Raw genomic sequence first — 18,116 nt, 5'->3', positions numbered from 1 at the left:
ATCAAGGAAATGAATAATCCAATATAATAAATAACATTTATTAGGATAATGATCAATGGTCTCTTCAATTCCTTGCAATTATTTTGCTCTTTAAAATAAATATAATCTTTGCAAATGCTCAAGTTATTTGAAATTGTGAGCAAATGAAGAGACTGATCAAAAACTACGTTGATGAATTGAGGTAGGTTGCAGCTGGGTGTATATATGTCTCTGGCGGTATAATTTTGCTTTATTTTTGTGCCTCTGGAAATTTCTATAATTTTTCTAATCTTTCTTTTTTGTTTAAAATAGCTACCAAAGGACAAATACATGTATACGGTCAAAATCAAGGAGCCCGATTTCGAAGTCTTAAATTGGGCTATGAGTCCAAGTCCGGGCAACTCGAAATGGAGGTCGGACCCTGCTGAGGGACATATACCTCGAGGAAGCTGATCGAAGGTCTGACACGACCTACATCGAGGGCAGCACAATCTCGAAGTCAATCAAGAAAGAGCGAGAATTTTTCAAGGACACGTAGACCAGGGCATAAATTAAAGGATAAGATTTGTACGAAATGGTACAGGTCCGTACTAGGTTGTTATACACCTGTACCAATAGAATTTTATACCACAATTAGGAATGTACTATATTGGGGTTTTCTCCTCCTATATAAAGGGGACCCCAATCATTTTGTAAGGATCATTCACTGCAATAGAACATTCTATTCTGCTTTCCTTGTTTAACATGCTCAACAATTGTTCTTCACCTTTTTTGTCTTTATTTTATTGTTCCTACTTTATTGCTCTTAGCTAACCTCGAGGTCCCTGGGATAACCAAGCTCGAGGCCCCCATTGGTTCAACAACACTGATTTGGTTCATCATTTCTTCTTACTCAAGTTTAGTGTTACTTGTATAATAACTAGTATTAGAATATATCACATATCTTTAAAACCACAAGTTATCTTTAATTGTCACTCACATTTTTCGAGGTAAACAGTTTGGTGCTCACCGTGGGGCTAAAGATAATAATGATTATTTTAGTGCTAGTTTTCTGATAACACACGTTATTCTTCACACTTTTTCTTGTCAAAGATTTTTTGATTTCAGGCCAAAATATGTCTACCACACAAAACGCACCAGCTCATTGTCGCGCCCCCTTTTTTTTCTCCTCGCGGAGAACGTCCGGGTTTCGATATTTCATGTGGGAACAACTCTTTTTCCTTTTGGGAATCGGGTATTTGAAGAGTCGCCACCTAACGGATTAAGGTACGTTAGGGCACCTAGAGTAATTAACTCATGAAACTAGTTTGCATTACTAGAGATTAGGGTAAGGGCTCGAAATAACCTTGAGGGGAAGGTGCTAGGCACCCCTCGTGGTCCACAACAGTGGGTCCCAGCCGAACTTATATGAATCAGTCATTTTGAACAAGTAAACAGTTCACCACGTATTTGCAAATAAGGGCACATTTTTACATTCTAAATACAGAGACGATTTAGGTAATGGGAGCAAGAGAGAAACTTGAACAATATGCACATGTATATGTAAAGAGAAGAAAGTTTATATTTAAACACATATGGAATTGGGAAAAGGGAGTCCTAGGTTGGTTAGCCTATAGGATCATACCCACACAATGCCCGGTAATCACTCCTCAATGAGGGGCTACACATGGCATTAGCGCATAGTCATCATATCCTTACTACCCAATTCACTCCCCTTTGGTCATGGCCTAAAGCGTTCTAGCAACCTTGAGAGATATCCTATGCGTGCACTACCCGTCCCTTCCTTGTGGCCCTGGAGGTATTTAGGACCTCTAATTCAGGTAGTTCTAGAGCATCCTAATGCACTTAAAGGAGAAAAATCTAGGCGTCAAACAAAACAATTAGGACTGCACTGAAAGGAGAACAATTAATGGCTCACATTTACCTCCACAAACAGAGCAAACAAGTGCACGTCTTAAACACAGTTTCAGGTATTTAAAAGAAGTCCTAGAACAGGATATCTAGGTGAGCAGAGAATATGCAGTATTGAGTTAGGACCAAAGTGTGAAAGGCCTATTCAGTTTGCCTACTGTTTTAGACCTGTTGAATATAAGCAGTCTCAAATGACAAGGCGTAGTTTTATAGGGTTGCAGAATTTTAGTCGCCCTACAGTCTTGCCTAGGCGTGTAATAGCATGGTATCTAATCACTGATCAGGAATGCAGTAAAACAGTAAGCAAATTTAAACGGGCCATTTGGATCCTATAGGCATGCTCTCTAGTAGTATTAATTAAGGCAGCGTTGAAAACTTATTAGAGAAACGGACAGATTAGTTAATTAAACCCACTCAGAATCTATAAACATGAGTTAAATCGATTTTTTTTAGATCTAACTAAACTGGTTTTAGGTCCTATGGGCATGATTTCTAATTAAACATAAGGCGAAACAAGCAGAATTTATTTGACCAAAGTGAAATCCCTATAAGTCTGATTTCTATTAAAGCCGATTTTAACTCCTATAGGCATAGTACCTAATTATTAAAAGCTGAATTAGATCCTATATGCATGGCTTCTAATTGTGTGGAAGTAAAGCAAATAGAACTTATTTAAACCAAAGCAGATCCTATAGGCATGTTATCTAACAAACACATTTGAATCAACATGGACCCTATAGGCATGGTATCTACCTAACTTTACCCACAGTATATAACTACCCTCCCTTTTTCACTATTCTCCCCAATATTTGTTTACAATTGATTATTACAGACCAAGAATTGAATAAATTACATAAAATACAATATACATTAATCTATAGGGAGCTTGAAGTAGGCCCAAAATGATCTCCAAGCCTTTAGTAACCTCAAGTGCTCAAAGTTCCATAGCCAATTTCATGTCTAGGTGTGTCAGAGTTCCCTAAGGACCTCAAGGATCCCGGGCAGTGCTCACACCCAGACCTTTCCAAATGAACTGATTTATGTGCAGTGTAGAAGGGCCAGCCCTGATATGCCAGAGTTCAGAGAGATCTCAAGGGTCTCACGGCAGTACACATACCAGAGGGGCAGGACTTAATAATCTAGGAGTAAGTGAAAGTGCATAATGGTTTGAAAGAGTTTTATAGACAGTATAAAGAAAGGTCTTAGGAGTGAAAAGAGTTTCTGAAAACCAGTACTGATTTAGTGATAAAACAATTTGAGGAAAAGAAATAATTAGCAATCAAAACACAAGTCATGGAACAAACAGTTTTAGGGAGTACTTTGGCAAACAGCTTTCACATAAGGGAAGAGGGGTTGGGAACACAGAGAGTACACCTCAATGGATCACACAAACAACAGGATACATAGAACTTTAAAGGGGTTCTACAGAACTAGTAGGTTAAATAGAATGCAGGTGGAGGCAAGGATGATGCCGGCTAGGAGTATGCAAATTTGAGAGATCCTCAGGCCATGGCATGGTGTCTTCCGGCTATGAGGATGATGCCTTTAGCCTATGACGCCTTTGGATAGATTGGCAATATTTCAGCCCATGAGGCGCAATAATATGATGTTAACAAGAAAAGGCTTAGTCTTGTGAAATGAAGGGCAGAGCTTAGCACGATAGAAAAGCAAATAGATATTACCGGAATAGAGCAATACTTATGCAAGGAGGGACAATGCTTAGTCCCATGCCAATGTGGAGGAAAGGATTAGTCTCATGCAAATATGGAGGCAAGGATTAGCCTCATGTAGGTAGGGAGGCAAGGATTAGCCTCATGCAAATAGGGAGGCAAGGATTAGCCTCATGCAGATAGGGAGGCAAGGATTAGCCTCATGCAGGTGGGGAGGCAAGGATTAGCCTCATGCAGATAGGGAGGCAAGGATTAGCCTCATGCAGATATGGAGGCAAGGATTAGCCTCATGCAAGATAGGGAGGCAAGGATTAGCCTCATGCAAATAGGGACGTAAGGATTAGCCTCATGTAGATACGGAGGCAGGGATTAGCCTCATGCAAATATGGAGGCAAGGATTAGCCTCATGCAAGATAGGGAGGCAAGGATTAGCCTCATGCAGATATGGAGGCAGGGATTAGCCTCATGCAAATATGGAGGCAAGGATTAGCCTCATGCAATATAGGGAGGCAAGGATTAGCCTCATGCAGATATGGAGGTAATGATTAGCCTCATGCAGATATGGAGGCAGGGATTAGCCTCATGCAGATGGGGAGGCAAGGATTAGCCTCATGTAGGTATGCGGGACAGGGCTTAGTCCCATGCAAAGAACGAGTAGCAAATAAGAGTAGCATATGTCTTAGTTGGAGATATATTCGGTGTCTGATGGCCTGATTGATAGTGATCTTATTACGTGTATATATTTGCGGATGCTATTGCTATGTTAGATGTACCTGCGTTCAAAGAAAAATTGTAAGTTTTGTGGGGGGGAGGTTAGTTCGTGCTTCTGTTCTCTGGCCTTGCTTTGCTCCGTTCTGGAGGCCTTTTTCGAGTTTCCTTGGGTAACACTTGACTGTTGCGAAAAAAAAATAGAGTTTTCCAAAATATGCAATTATTGATAAAAAACAGAGTTATTTAGAAAGATATTGAAATATTAGAATTTTTAGATGAACTAGTGACTGTAACACATTACAGAGACACTGCAGCTTTCTTATGTTAGAATTTTGAGGGTCCTCCACAAAATTCTGCCCCAGTTTGGTAGATGATCATTCGGCCGCTTGCGTGTAACGAGTCTTGTTGAGCCTTCCTCTGAATTTTGAGAATCCTTCTCAAAATTCTGCCCCAGTTTCTGATCTTGGGGGGCGGGGGAATGGAAATTTTATTATGATATGACTGAATCCATAAGGCTGCCTACGTATCCCCTCTTAAACGGGAATCAGGTCAAGCGTAGTTCAATTACATCAAGATGAGGAAACATAAATAATCTAAGCATAATATCTTTTGACTGCGTCTGAATTGATTGATTTTGGCCAAATTTCTCCGTCCATTTCCGCAAGTATGAGCGCTCCTCCTATCAGTACCCTGTGAACTATGTACGGACCTTGCCAGTTGGGAGAGAATTTCCCTTTGGCTTCATCTTGATGTGGGAAGATCTTCTTCAGCACCAGCTGTCCTGGTGCAAATTGCCTTGGTTTGACCCTTTTGTTGAAAGCTCTGGACATTCTGTTCTGATAAAGTTGACCGTGACATACTGCGTTCATCCTTTTTCCATCTATAAGGGCCAATTGCTCGTAGCGACTCCTAATCCATTCTGCATCACTGAGTTTAGCTTCCTATATGATTCTTAAAGAAGGAATCTCTACCTCGGCTGGGATGGAAGCTTCGGTACCGTAGACCAGCATGTAGGGAGCTGCCCGGTTGATGTGTGAACTGTGGTGCGGTATCCCAACAAAGCGAAGGGTAGCTTCTCGTGCCATTGTTTGTGGTTTTCTACCATCTTCCTTAGTATCTTCTTGATGTTTTTGTTGGCAGCCTCTACGGCTCCACTCATTTGAGGTCTATAGGCTGTGGAATTCTTGTGCTTGATTTTGAAAGTTTCACACATGGCTTTCATCAGATCACTGTTAAGGTTGGCAGCATTATCAGTAACAATAGACTCGGGAACTTCGAATCGGCAAATAATACGATCTTTGACAAAATCTGCGATGACTTTCTTGGTTACAACTTTGTAAGATGCAGCCTCTACCCATTTTGTGAAGTAATCAATGGCTACCAGAATAAACCTGTGCCCATTTGAAGCAGTGGGCTCGATAGGACTGATGACATCCATTCCCCAGGCGGCAAATGGCCAAGGTGAGCTTGTCGCATTGAGTTCATTCGGCGGCACCTTTATCATATCAGCATGCACTTGACATTGGTAGTATTTGCGGACATACTGGACGTAGTCTATTTCCATGGTCATCCAAAACTAACCGGCCCTGAGTATCTTCTTAGCCAAGACAAAACCGTTCATATGCGGGCCGCAGATCCCAGCATGTATCTCCTCAAGTAGTTTAGAAGCTTCATTTGCGTTGACACATCTTAGCAATCCTAAATCAGGAGTTCTCCTTTACAAATTTCCTCCGCTGTGGAAGAAGTGATTGGACAATCTCCGGAGTGTGCATTTCTGTGTGTGGTTTGCATGCTCCGGATATTCTCTTTTTGCCAAATATTCCTTGATGTCGTGGAACCAAGGTTTTCCATCTATTTCTTCCTCAACATGGGCACAGTAAGCCGGTTGATTATGGACTTTTACTGGGATGGGATCAATGAAATTCTTATCCGGATGCTGTATCATAGATGACAAGGTGGCCAATGCATCGGCAAACTCATTCTGAATTCTTGATACATGCCGAAACTTTATCTTTGTGAACTTCTTTCTCAATTCCTACACATGGTGCATATATGGCAATATCTTGGAATTCCTGGTGGCCCATTCTCCTTGAACTTGGTGCACAAGCAAATCTGATATGGAGGTAGGGATTAGCCTCGTGCAGATGGGGAGGCAAGGATTAGCCTCATGCAAGTGGGGAGGCAAGGATTAGCCTCATGCAGATAGGGAGGCAAGGATTAGCCTCATGCAGATAGGGAGGCAGGGATTAGCCTCACGCAGATAAGGAGGCAAGGATTAGCCTCATGAAAATAGGGAGGTAAGGATTAGCCTCATGCAAATGGTGAGGCAAGGATTAGACGCATGAAAATGGAGAGGCAATGATTAGCCTCATGCAGATAGGGAGTCAGGGATTAGCCTCATGCAAGATATGGAGGCAGGGATTAGCCTCGTGCAGATGGGGAGGCAAGGATCAGCCTCATGCAAGATATGGAGGCAGGGATTAGCCTCGTGCAGATGGGGAGGCAAGGATTAGTCTCATACAGATAGGGAGGCAAGGATTAGCCTAATGCAGGTGGGGAGGCAAGGATTAGCCTCATGCAGATAGGGAGGCAAGGATTAGCCTCATGCAGATAGGGAGGCAAGGATTAGCCTCATGCAGATGGGGAGGCAAGGATTAGCCTCATGCAGATAGGGAGGCAGGGATTAGCCTCATGTAGATATGGAGGCAAGGATTAGCCTCATGCAGATGGGGAGGCAAGGATTAGCCTCATGCAGATAGGGAGGCAGGGATTAGCCTCATGCAGGTGGGGAGGCATGGATTAGCCTCATGCAGGTATGCGGGACAGGGCTTAGTCCCATGCAAAGAGCGAGTAGCAAATAAGAGTAGCATAAGTCTTAGCTGGAGATATATTCTATGTCTGATGGACTGATTGATAGTGATCTTGTTACGTGTACATATTTGCGGACGCTATTGCAATGTCAGATGTACCNTAAAGTAGTTAAGTTTGTGGGGGGGGGAGGTTGGTTCGTGCTTCCGTCCGCTAGCCTTTCTTTGCTCCGTTCTGGAGGCCTTTTCAGTTTCCTGGGTAACCTGACTGTTACTGAAATAGAGTTTTAGAAAATATGCAATTATTGATAAAAATATAGTCATTTAGAATCATATTGAAATATCAAGTAATTTTAGATGAACTAGTGACTGTAACACATTTCAGAGACACTTCAACTTCTTATGTTAGAATTTTGAGGGTCCTCCTCAAAATTCTGCCCCAGTTTGGTAGATGATCCTTCGGCCGCTTGCGAGTAATGAGCCTTATTGAACCTTCTTTTGAATTTTGAGAATCCTTCTCAAAATTCTGCCCGAGTTTCTTAACAGATTTCTGATCGTCTGGCATATGTTGGCGTTGGCTGGACTTGCTCCGGAATTTTGAGGGTCCTCCTCAAAATTCTGCCCCAGTTTCTGATCTTGGGGGAAATGGAAATTTTATTATGATATGACCGAACCCATCAGGCTGCCTACATATCCCCTTTTAAACGGGAATCAGGTCAAGCGTAGTTCAATTACAACAGATGAGGAAATGCAAATAATCTAAGCATAGTATTTAACTACGTCTGAATTGAATGGTTTTGGCCATATTTCTCCGTCCATTTTTGCAAATATGAGTGCTCCTCCTGTCAGCACCCTATGAACCATGTAAGGACCTTGCCAGTTGGGAGAGAATTTCCCTTTGGCTTCATCTTGATGTGGGAAGATCTTCTTCAGCGCCAGCTGTCCTGGTGCAAATTGTCTTGGTTTGACCCTTTTGTTGAAAGCTCTGGACATTCTGTTCTAGTAAAGCTGACCGTGACACACTACGTTCATCCTTTTTCCATCGATAAGGGCCAATTGTTCATAGCGACTTCTTATCCATTCTGCATCGCTGAGTTCGGCTTCCTGTATAATCCTTAAAGAAGGAATTTCTACCTCGGCTGGGATGACAGCTTCGGTGCCATAAACCAACATGTAAGGAGTTGCTCCGGTTGACGTGCGAACTATAGTGCGGTATCCCAATAGAGCAAAAGGTAGCTTCTCGTGCCATTGTTTGTGGTTTTCTACCATCTTTCTTAGTATCTTTTTGATGTTTTTGTTGGCGGCTTCCACGGTGTGATGACCCGGCCCGTCGTCACGTGAGTTACCGCCCCGTTTCCCCCATTTTCTGCTTTCTTATGTTTTATTATACGAGTCTTGGGTGAATGAGTTGATTTGGATTGATTTTGGATGGAAATGAGACACTTAGTCTCTTTAAGGAAGGCTTGTTTTGAAAAGTCAACCGGACATTGACCTATGAGTTAGAGGGCTCGGATGTGATTTCCGGTGATTCGGTTAGCTTCGGGGGATGATTTGTGACTTAGGAGTGTGATCGGAAATGATTTTGGAGGTCCGGTATAGAAATAGGCTTGAATTGGCAAAGTTAGTATTTTGGCGAATTCCGGTTGGTAGGTGAGATTTTGATCCGAGGGTCGGAATGGAATTCCGAGAGTTGCTGTAGCTTCGTTAGGTGATTTTGAATGTCTGTGCAAAATTTCAGATCATTTGGAGGTGTTTTGGTTGGGTTTTTGATCGAATGCAAGTTGCGGAAGATTTGGATGAACTTAGGCTTGAATTTGATGTAATTTGATGGTTTAGGCGTTATTTGTGGTGTTTTGATGATTCGAGCAAGTTTGAATAAGGTGTTGGATCATGTTTGATCTTTTGGTTGAGGTCCTGGGGGCCTCGGGGTGATTTCGGATGGCTAAACGGGAAGATTTGAACTTAGAATCTGCAGCAGAAATATGCAGCAGCTGTGCAGGCCAAGTTTTGCCTTCGCGTTCGCGGGTGGTCTATCGCGTTCGCGGAAGGCTATTTTCTGGACCATCGCGTTCGCGAGTATGGCTCCGCGTTCGCGAAGAAGGGGCCTGGGGTCCTGCCGAGTTTATTCATCGCGTTCGCGGTCAATGGGACACGTTCGCATAGTGGAGCCCGCTGACGCCTCGCGTTCGTGGGATGGACACTGCGTTCGCGAAGGGTTAATTTGGTCAGTGATATTTTTGGGCATCGCGAACGCGAGAAGTCTTTCGCGTTCGCTTAGAAGGAATTGGCACCTGGGCAGAAGGGTTTTTATATTATTTCATTCGCGAAGCTTAGTCCATTTCCACCATTTTTGAACAACCTTGAGAGCTTTTTGACGAGGATTAAAGAGGTTTTCGACTGGGATCGATTGGAGGTGAGTCTTATGGTCTAGAAACATCGTTTAATTGTGGATTCAACACTTAAATTCATGGAAATTTGATTAAAAAGGGAAGAATTAGGGCTTGACTTTTTGAATGAAAATTTGGGGCTTGAGGGAGCATTTGAGCTCGGATTTTGGTAAATTTGATATGTATAGACTCGTGGCGAGATAAGGAATCCGGTGATGTAAATTTTTAGATTTTTCGAGAAGTGGGCCCGGGGCTCGGGTTTTGCCAACTTCGTGAATTTCGATGTGTCTTTTCGATTGGGTTATATTCCCTTAGCCTATTGCAACGTATTCGTTGTGGTTTTGGACAGATTCGACGCGCGAGAAGGTTGATTTGCGAGGCAAGGGCATAGCGAGCTAGGACTTTGGCCAGCTTGAGGTGAGTAATGGTTATGAATGATGTCCTGAGGGTTTGAAACCCCAGATTTGCACAACGTAGTGCTACGTTGAGGTGACACACACGGCATATGATGAGCGTGGGGTCCATTACTGCTGGGGATTTGGACTTGGTCCATCCCGATTGCTGATTCTATTGTATTTTGACTGAGACTTAATTAATATAATGTTAGTTTGGGCTAGTTGCCATGCTTGGGGCCTTGTGCCGACCTATAGAACCCTTAGAGGTATTTGTACTGATCAACCTCACTTTACTCGGTAAAAAAATCATACCCTCAATTATGTTTCTAACCGCTTAATAAAATACGAACTGGCTCTAAATAGCTAAACCAAAAATGAGAGTAACATGTGGGCTGGAGTCCCTATCCTATCTTAGTATGCCGGAGGGGCTAAGTTTATATTGATTGAGAGGGGTTGAGAACCCTATTGTGAGGGTATTTGATATGTATTGGATCGGGCTGCACGCCGCAGCACTATATATATTTATACGGATCGGGCTGCACGCTGCAGCAGTATATTATTGGATCGGGCTGCACGCCGCAGCAGTATATTTATATGGATCGGACTGCACGCCGCAGTAGTATAGCGCTTGGGCTGAAGGAGCCCCTCCGGAGTCTGCACACCCCAGTGAGCGCAGTCGACTATTATTATTGGATCGGGCTGCACGCCGCAGTAGTATATATATATTATATTGATCAGGCTGCACGCCGCAGCAGTATATTATATGGATCCGGCTGCACGCCGCAGCGGTATAATTATGATTTCGGTTATTGTGAGGAGTAGATGAGTGGAGTACTGGCTTAAAGGATTTTACCTGGTTCCTTCATTCAGTTGCTGTTTAAATGTTCTTACTGATTTGGTGTAGAACTGCTTAGTGCTTTTTACGAGATTTCTTTCCGTCAGTCATTATTTATTGCTATTACTCACTGAGTCGGAGTACTCACTTTACTCCCTGCACCATGCGTGCAGATACAGGTATTCCGGAGGCGTAGATTGATCTATTGCTGCTATTCAGATCTCACCGGAGTCATCGAGGTAGCTGCTTGGCGTTCGCAGACCCGATTTCTCCCTCTATCCTCTTTACTTTCAGCATTTTAGACTATCTTTTGTTAGGTTGTTTTCCCAGACTTGTATTAGAGGCTCTTGACTCGTGACACCAGATCGGTGGGCTTTGTAGTGATATTTCTTGATTTCCGCACATTTTATCTACCATTACAGAATTATAATTATGTTAATTTGGTATTTAAATCCTGTTAATTGGTAATGAACTTGACTTGAGGGATTGAGAATGTTGAGTTGGTCGGGCTTGCCTAGCACTGTGTTGGGCGCCATCACGACCGGGGTTGGGGTCGTGACAAGTTGGTATCAAAGCCTAGGTTACTAGGTCTCGCGAGTCATGAGCCGGTTTAGTAGAGTCTCGCGGATTGGTACGGAGACGTCTGTACTTATCCTCGAGAGGCTGCAGAACCTTTAGGAAAATTCCACATTCTTGAAATTCTTGTCGTGCGAACTTGTTGATTCGAATACTAAACTTCTCCTTATTCTATTCTGTCACAAATGGTGAAGACACGAGCTACCGGACGTGGCGAACGACCACCAGTGCCACCTACTGAGGCCACCAGAGGCCGTGGACGCGGTCGTGGCCGAGGTAGAGCAGCGAGGGCAGCACCTATTGATCCACTAGCTGCCCCACTTCCGGATCAGGTTCCAGCAGTACCAACTCAGGCATCGGTTGTGCCCATAGTGATTCTTGGCCTTCAGGAGACGTTAGCTCGGATCTTGACAGTGTGCACGGGCCTGGCTCAGGTGGTTTCAGCCACCACAACACCAGCAGCTACTTCACAGGCCGGGGGAGGCAATCAGACCCCCGCTGCTCGCACACTTGAGCAGGCAGCACAGGGATTACAGACTCCAGAGGCACCTCCAGCTCAGCCAGTGGTACCAGTACAGGAGTTCAGGGTTCCAGTTATGCCCGAGGACGAGCAGCGTCGCCTCGAGAGGTTTGGTAGACTCCAGCCTCCGACATTTAGTGGAGCTGAGGGCGAGGATGCCCAGGGTTTTCTCGACAGATGTCAGCGAATGCTCCGTACAGCGGGGATTCTTGAGTCCAGTGGTGTGGCTTTTACTACCTTTCAGTTTACGGGAGCTGCCTTCACTTGGTGGGAGGCGTATGAGCGGCATAGGCCGGCTGGTGCAGCACCTTTGACTTGGCAGGAGTTCTCCACTCTCTTCTTGGAGAAGTATGTACCGCAGTCTCGCAGGGAGGAGCTGCGCAGACAGTTTGAGGGGCTATGGCAGGGAGATATGACAGTGTCCCAGTATGAGATGAGATTTTCTAAGTTGTCTCGTCATGCAGTTTGGTTGGTTCCGTCGGATCATGAGCGAATCCGGAGATTTGTTGATGGTCTCACCTACCCTCTTTGTGTTCTTATGACTAGGGAGCGAGTGCTGGGTGCCACATTCGAGGAGGTGGTTGATATAGCCCGAGAGATTGAGTCGGTTCGCCGGCAGGATCGAGATGGGAGGGAGGCCAAGAGGCCTCGAGGTTCTGGTAGTTACAGTGGTGCTCCTTCGAGGGGCCATTTCCAGCAGGGTCGGGATCGTTCTTTCAGGCCCGCTCACTCAGCTCGACCCGAGTACCGAGGAGGATCTTCAGGTCGTGGTTATCAGGGTTCTCAGCAGGGTCAGCCATCTCTCAGCCTCTTCCAGCACAGAGTTCATCTCGTGCTCTGTCTGCTCAGGGTTCTTCCAGGCCGAGTGCATCAACTAGTCACTCTGGCGCCAGGGGTTCCCTTCAGTCCCAGTTCCCAGCACCCGGGAGTTGCTATGAGTGTGGAGAGTTCGGGCATATGCGGAGGGAGTGTCCTCATCGTGCTGCTAGCTCATCTCAGCAGAGGGGTCAGCCCTCATCTTCTGGTCCAGTTTCTTCAGCACCCGCCCCGCCAGCTAGGGGCCAGGGTCAGGCAGCCAGGGGTCGCCCCAGGGGAGGTGGTCGATCGGGCGGTGGTCAGGCTCTCTTTTATGCTCTTCAGGGCAGGATAGATGCTATCGCTTCGGATGCCGTTATTACAGTTATTATTTCAGTCTGCCACAGGGATGCCTCAGTTTTATTTGATCCCGGTTCCACCTATTCCTATGTGTCCTCATATTTTGCTCATCATTTGGGTACAACCCGAGGGTGTCTTGTTTTACGTGTCCATGTATCTACCCCGGTGGGCGATACTGTTGTTGTGGACCATGTATACCGGTCATGTTTGGTTACTATTGGGGGTCTGGAGACCCGAGTTGATCTGTTGCTATTGAGCATGGTAGATTTTGATGTTATTTTAGGCATGGACTAGTTATCTCCGTGTCATGCTATTCTAGACTGTCATGCTAAGACAGTCACTCTGGCTATACCGGGTGTACCGAGGATCGAGTGGCTTGGTATGACTGACTATGTTCCTAGTAGGGTGATCACATTCCTAAAGGCCCAGCGTATGGTTGGGAAGGGTTGTCTTTCATACTTGGCATATGTGAGGGATGTGGGAGCCGAGACTCCTAGCATTGATTCTGTCCCGGTTGTGAGGGAGTTTCCAGATATGTTTCCTACAGACCTGTCGGGCATGCTGCCGGACAGGGACATTGATTTTGGTATTGACCTGGTGCCGGGCACTCAGCCCATTTCCATTCCACTATATCGTATGGCACCAGCAGAGTTGAAAGAATTAAAGGATCAGCTTCAGGAACTCCTAGATAAGGGGTTCATTCGACCGAATGTGTCACCGTGGGGTGCACCGATTCTATTTGTGAAGAAGAAAGATGGCACCATGAGAATGTGCATTGACTACAGGCAATTGAACAAAGTAACAGTGAAGAACAAGTACCCCCTGCCTCGTATTGATGATTTATTTGACCAGCTTCAGGGAGCAAGGGTGTTCTCCAAGATTGACCTCCGTTCGGGCTATCACCAGTTGAAGATCAGGGATTCGGATATTATGAAGACCGCTTTCAGGACTAGATATGGGCACTATGAGTTTCTTGTTATGTCCTTTGGGCTGACTAATGCCCCAGCAGCGTTCATGCATTTGATGAACAGTGTGTTTTGGCCGAATCTGGATTCGTTCGTTATTGTTTTTATTGATGATATTCTGGTGTACTCGCGTAGTTAGGAGGAGCACGCGCAGCATTTGCGAGTTGTATCGCAGAGATTAAGGGAGGAGAAGCTTTATGCAAAGTTCTCCAAGTGTGAGTTTTGGCTCAGTTCAGTGGCTTTCTTGGGGCATGTGGTGTCCAGCGAGGGTATTCAGGTCGACCCGAAGAAGATAGAGGCGGTTCAGAGTTGGCCCAGACCGACTTCAGCCATAGAGATTCGTAGTTTCCTTGGTTTGGCAGGTTATTATCGCCGGTTTGTTCAGGGATTTTACTCTATTGCATCGCCCTTGACCAAGTTGACGTAGAAAGGTGCTCCATTTGTATGGTCGGACGAGTGCGAGGAGAGCTTTCAGAAGCTCAAGACAGCTTTGACCACGGCTCCAGTGTTGGTTTTGCCATCAGCTTCAGGTTCTTACACTGTATATTGTGATGCTTAGAGAGTTGGGATCGGATGTGTATTGATGCAGGAGGGTAGAGTTATTGCATATGCTTCTCGCCAGTTAAAGCCCCACGAGAAGAACTACCCTGTACATGATTTGGAGTTGGCTGCTATAGTTCATGCTTTGAAGATTTGGAGGCACTACTTGTATGGCGTATCTTGCGAGGTATTCACTGATCATCGCAGTCTTCAGCATTTATTCAAGCAAAAGGATCTTAATTTGAGGCAGCGGAGGTGGCTAGAGTTACTCAAAGATTATGATATTACCTTTCTGTATCACCCGGGGAAGGTAATGTAGTGGCCGATTCTTTGAGCCGAAAGACGGTTAGTATGGGAAGTTTGGCGTATATTCCAGTTGGGGAGAGGCCCTTTGCAGTTGATGTCCAGGCTTTGGCCAATCAGATGGTGAGTTTAGATATTTCGGAGCCTAGTCGGGTGTTGGCTTGTGTGGTTTCTCGGTCTTCCTTGTATGATCGCATCAGAGAGCGCCAGTATGATGATCCGCATTTGCTTGTCCTTAAGGACAGGGTTCAACATGATGATGCTAGGGATGTGACCATTGATGATGATGGCGTGTTGAGGATGCAGGGCCGGATTTGTGTGCCCAATGTGGATGGGCTTCGGGAGTTGATATTGGAGGAGGCCCACAGCTCGCGGTATTCCATTCATCCGGGTGCCGCGAAGATGTATCAGGATTTGAGGCAACACTATTGGTGGAGAAGGATGAAGAAGGATATAGTAGGGTTTGTAGCTCGGTGTCTCAACTGTCAGCAGGTAAAGTACGAGCATCAGAGGCCGGGCGGTGTACTACAGCGGATGATTATTCCAGAGTCGAAGTGGGAGAGGATTACTATGGATTTTGTGAGTGGTCTCCCTCGGACCTTGAAGAAGTTCGATTCGATTTGGGTGATTGTGGATCGGCTGACCAAGTCCGCGCACTTCATTCCAGTAGGTACTACTTATTCTTCGGAGCGGTTGGCAGGAATCTTTGTCCGGGAGATTGTCCGATTGCATGGGGTCCCAGTTTCTATCATCTCAGACAGGGGTACTCAGTTTACTTCCCAGTTTTGGAGGACTTTTCAGCGGGAGTTGGGTATACAAGTGGAGTTGAGCACAACATTTCATCCTCAGACGGACGGGCAGTCCGAGTGCACAATTCAGATATTGGAGGACATGTTGCGTGCCTGTGTTATTGATTTTGGAGGTTCTTGGGATGCGTTTTTGCCGCTTGTAGAGTTTGCCTACAACAACAGTTATCAATCGAGTATTCAGATGGCTCCGTATGAGGCGTTGTATGGGAGGCGGTGTAGATCTCCTGTTGGTTGGTTCGAGCCCGGTGAGGCTAGGCTATTGGGGACAGAGATGGTTCAGGATGCCTTAGAGAAGGTGAAGCCGATTCATGAGAGGCGCCATCACGACCGGGTTTGGGAATTGGGTCGTGACATGATAACTTCAAAGAAATAGGAAAGTAGAAAACAACAGGAGATACTCATCATAAGAAGAAATAAACACAAGAGAAATTTCTTACACATACCTTCTAATTGTCTAATGCAATCACTAATGATCTTGCGTATTACATTAAATCAAAATATTCATCTTCGAGCTGAATGCACACATCATCACTATTTATAGGGCTTAGTTATTTTTAAAACTTTGACATAGTTTTCCAACAGACATGGATCACTACTATTCTACTTAGAGGACTTATTATTTATTGGCCTTACCATAAACATTCTGGTTAGAACTTAAATTTATATGTGGTCATATAGAACTGCATGAAACAAAGAAATATATTTACAACTAAAATTTCAACGGCACATCATAATCTATCGAATTATAGGAGAAAATTTGTGCATCAATTTACTAAAATAATTGCTTAGACTTAGAGAAGTGCACTACAAGTTTTGATTCTGCACTTAACCAATATACTTTATGAAGTTTGACTACTAAAAAAATAAGTAAGAAGATTTACTTGCTTCTCAGCATCTACAAGCCAGACATTAGATTGTTAAATAAATCCTCTAGTACTTTTTTCCAATTTTTTTTTTCTTTCATGTAGCAAATCTCTTTTTATTTATAAGTTCAGGCGAATAACACAAAAAAAAACTATTTCTTATACAGATGTAGTAAACAATTTCAAAATATATGCTTTGATTTCAAACACCGTGAACTTTGCTCCCCTCTCTACAACTCTTAAAGCAAACCTAGTGCAAAGTAGCAGTAACCGCAAAATGTATGAGAATAAGTCTCAAGGTTATATGCCCAAAAATTCTAACCTTAAGAGAAAAAAAGGCTCTTGTATTGTTTGTGGAAAATCAGGTCATCATGCCTCACAGTGTAAGTACAGAGTATGGTTGTCCAACGGGATGGGATAAAATTAACGGGACGGGATGATATTTAGCCGGGACGGGACAAACGGGACGAAATGCTAGGCCCATCCCGTCCCGCTAACAAACGGGATGGGACGGGTTCGCGGGCTTTAAGTGCCATTTTAAAAAAAAAAATTATTTAAGCATTAAGTTTGGCAACGTCTAGTTTTTTGACAATGACTAAGTTTTTAAAGTTTGCAACAACTAGTTTTTTTGACTTATTTAATAAACTTAAATGTTAAAACGAAAATTAGGAAACTAAGTAAAAAATTATAAAATATTAAAATAAAAGACTTGTAATGAAATATTCTAGTAATTATAGTAGAGTTATAATTTATTTAATATAATTTCAAACTATTAAGTAACTAAGACAATTCATAAAAAAATTTCAATGCTTAGAGCATTTTATTTTATTATGGAACTTTCAAATCTCACATACAAATATAATTCTTTTGAAGAGCACCAAATCTACGCAGCCACCTTCTAGGAGGGGTTCTGTTTGAACTAGGCCTCTTAGTAGCCAATTACAAATTATCATACTAACATTTGTAAGCTCCTATATAGCTTATTTGTAACTTATCTATAATTTCTCTTGGACATTGTTCTGAAATTGGCAATGTTGATTGATGTTCCATGAGCTCCATGTCGTCATTGCTCCCAGTGCTAAGTATCTCATTGTATTCTTCTTCTTCCCTAGTGGTTAATTTTTCAAAATAAAGATTTCTTCTTTCTGAATTAATCCAATCTCTGAATAATACGGTAATCTCTAGACTGTCATCCGCTAATGAATGTCTATGATCTCCAATTTAAAATCTTGCCGCGCTAAAAGCACTCTCCGATGCTACTGATGATGCTTGAATAGCCAGGATATCTCGGGCCATTATTGAAAGTGTTGGAAAAGCCTTGCCACGCTCCCTCCACCATGCCAAAAGTTGTTCGTTGCGTTCTTCGTCTTTAATACTTTTCAATCCTTGATTAAGATAAGAATCAAATTCTTCATCAATAGAGGAATCAAAACCTGTTATGTCATCCATATCTACCCATAAAACTTCTACTCTAGACTTAGAAGTAGAAACATACCACCTGTTGTTTTCATATATTTATATTTATCAAACATTTATCTAGCACAAGAATATAGCTTGGCAGTCTTCGAGAGATGGTTGTTCATTTTCTTGAATTGCTATATTCTAAATTTTACGAACAAGTCCCTTTGCACCTCTTAATTTTAAAGATGGGTTAAGTAGAGTAGAAATTAAATAAACTTGGGGAATAGGA

Source organism: Nicotiana attenuata, unplaced genomic scaffold, assembly GCF_001879085.1.
Source record: "Nicotiana attenuata strain UT unplaced genomic scaffold, NIATTr2, whole genome shotgun sequence".
NCBI lineage: Eukaryota > Viridiplantae > Streptophyta > Magnoliopsida > Solanales > Solanaceae > Nicotiana > Nicotiana attenuata.
This window is presented reverse-complemented; position numbering follows the sequence as displayed.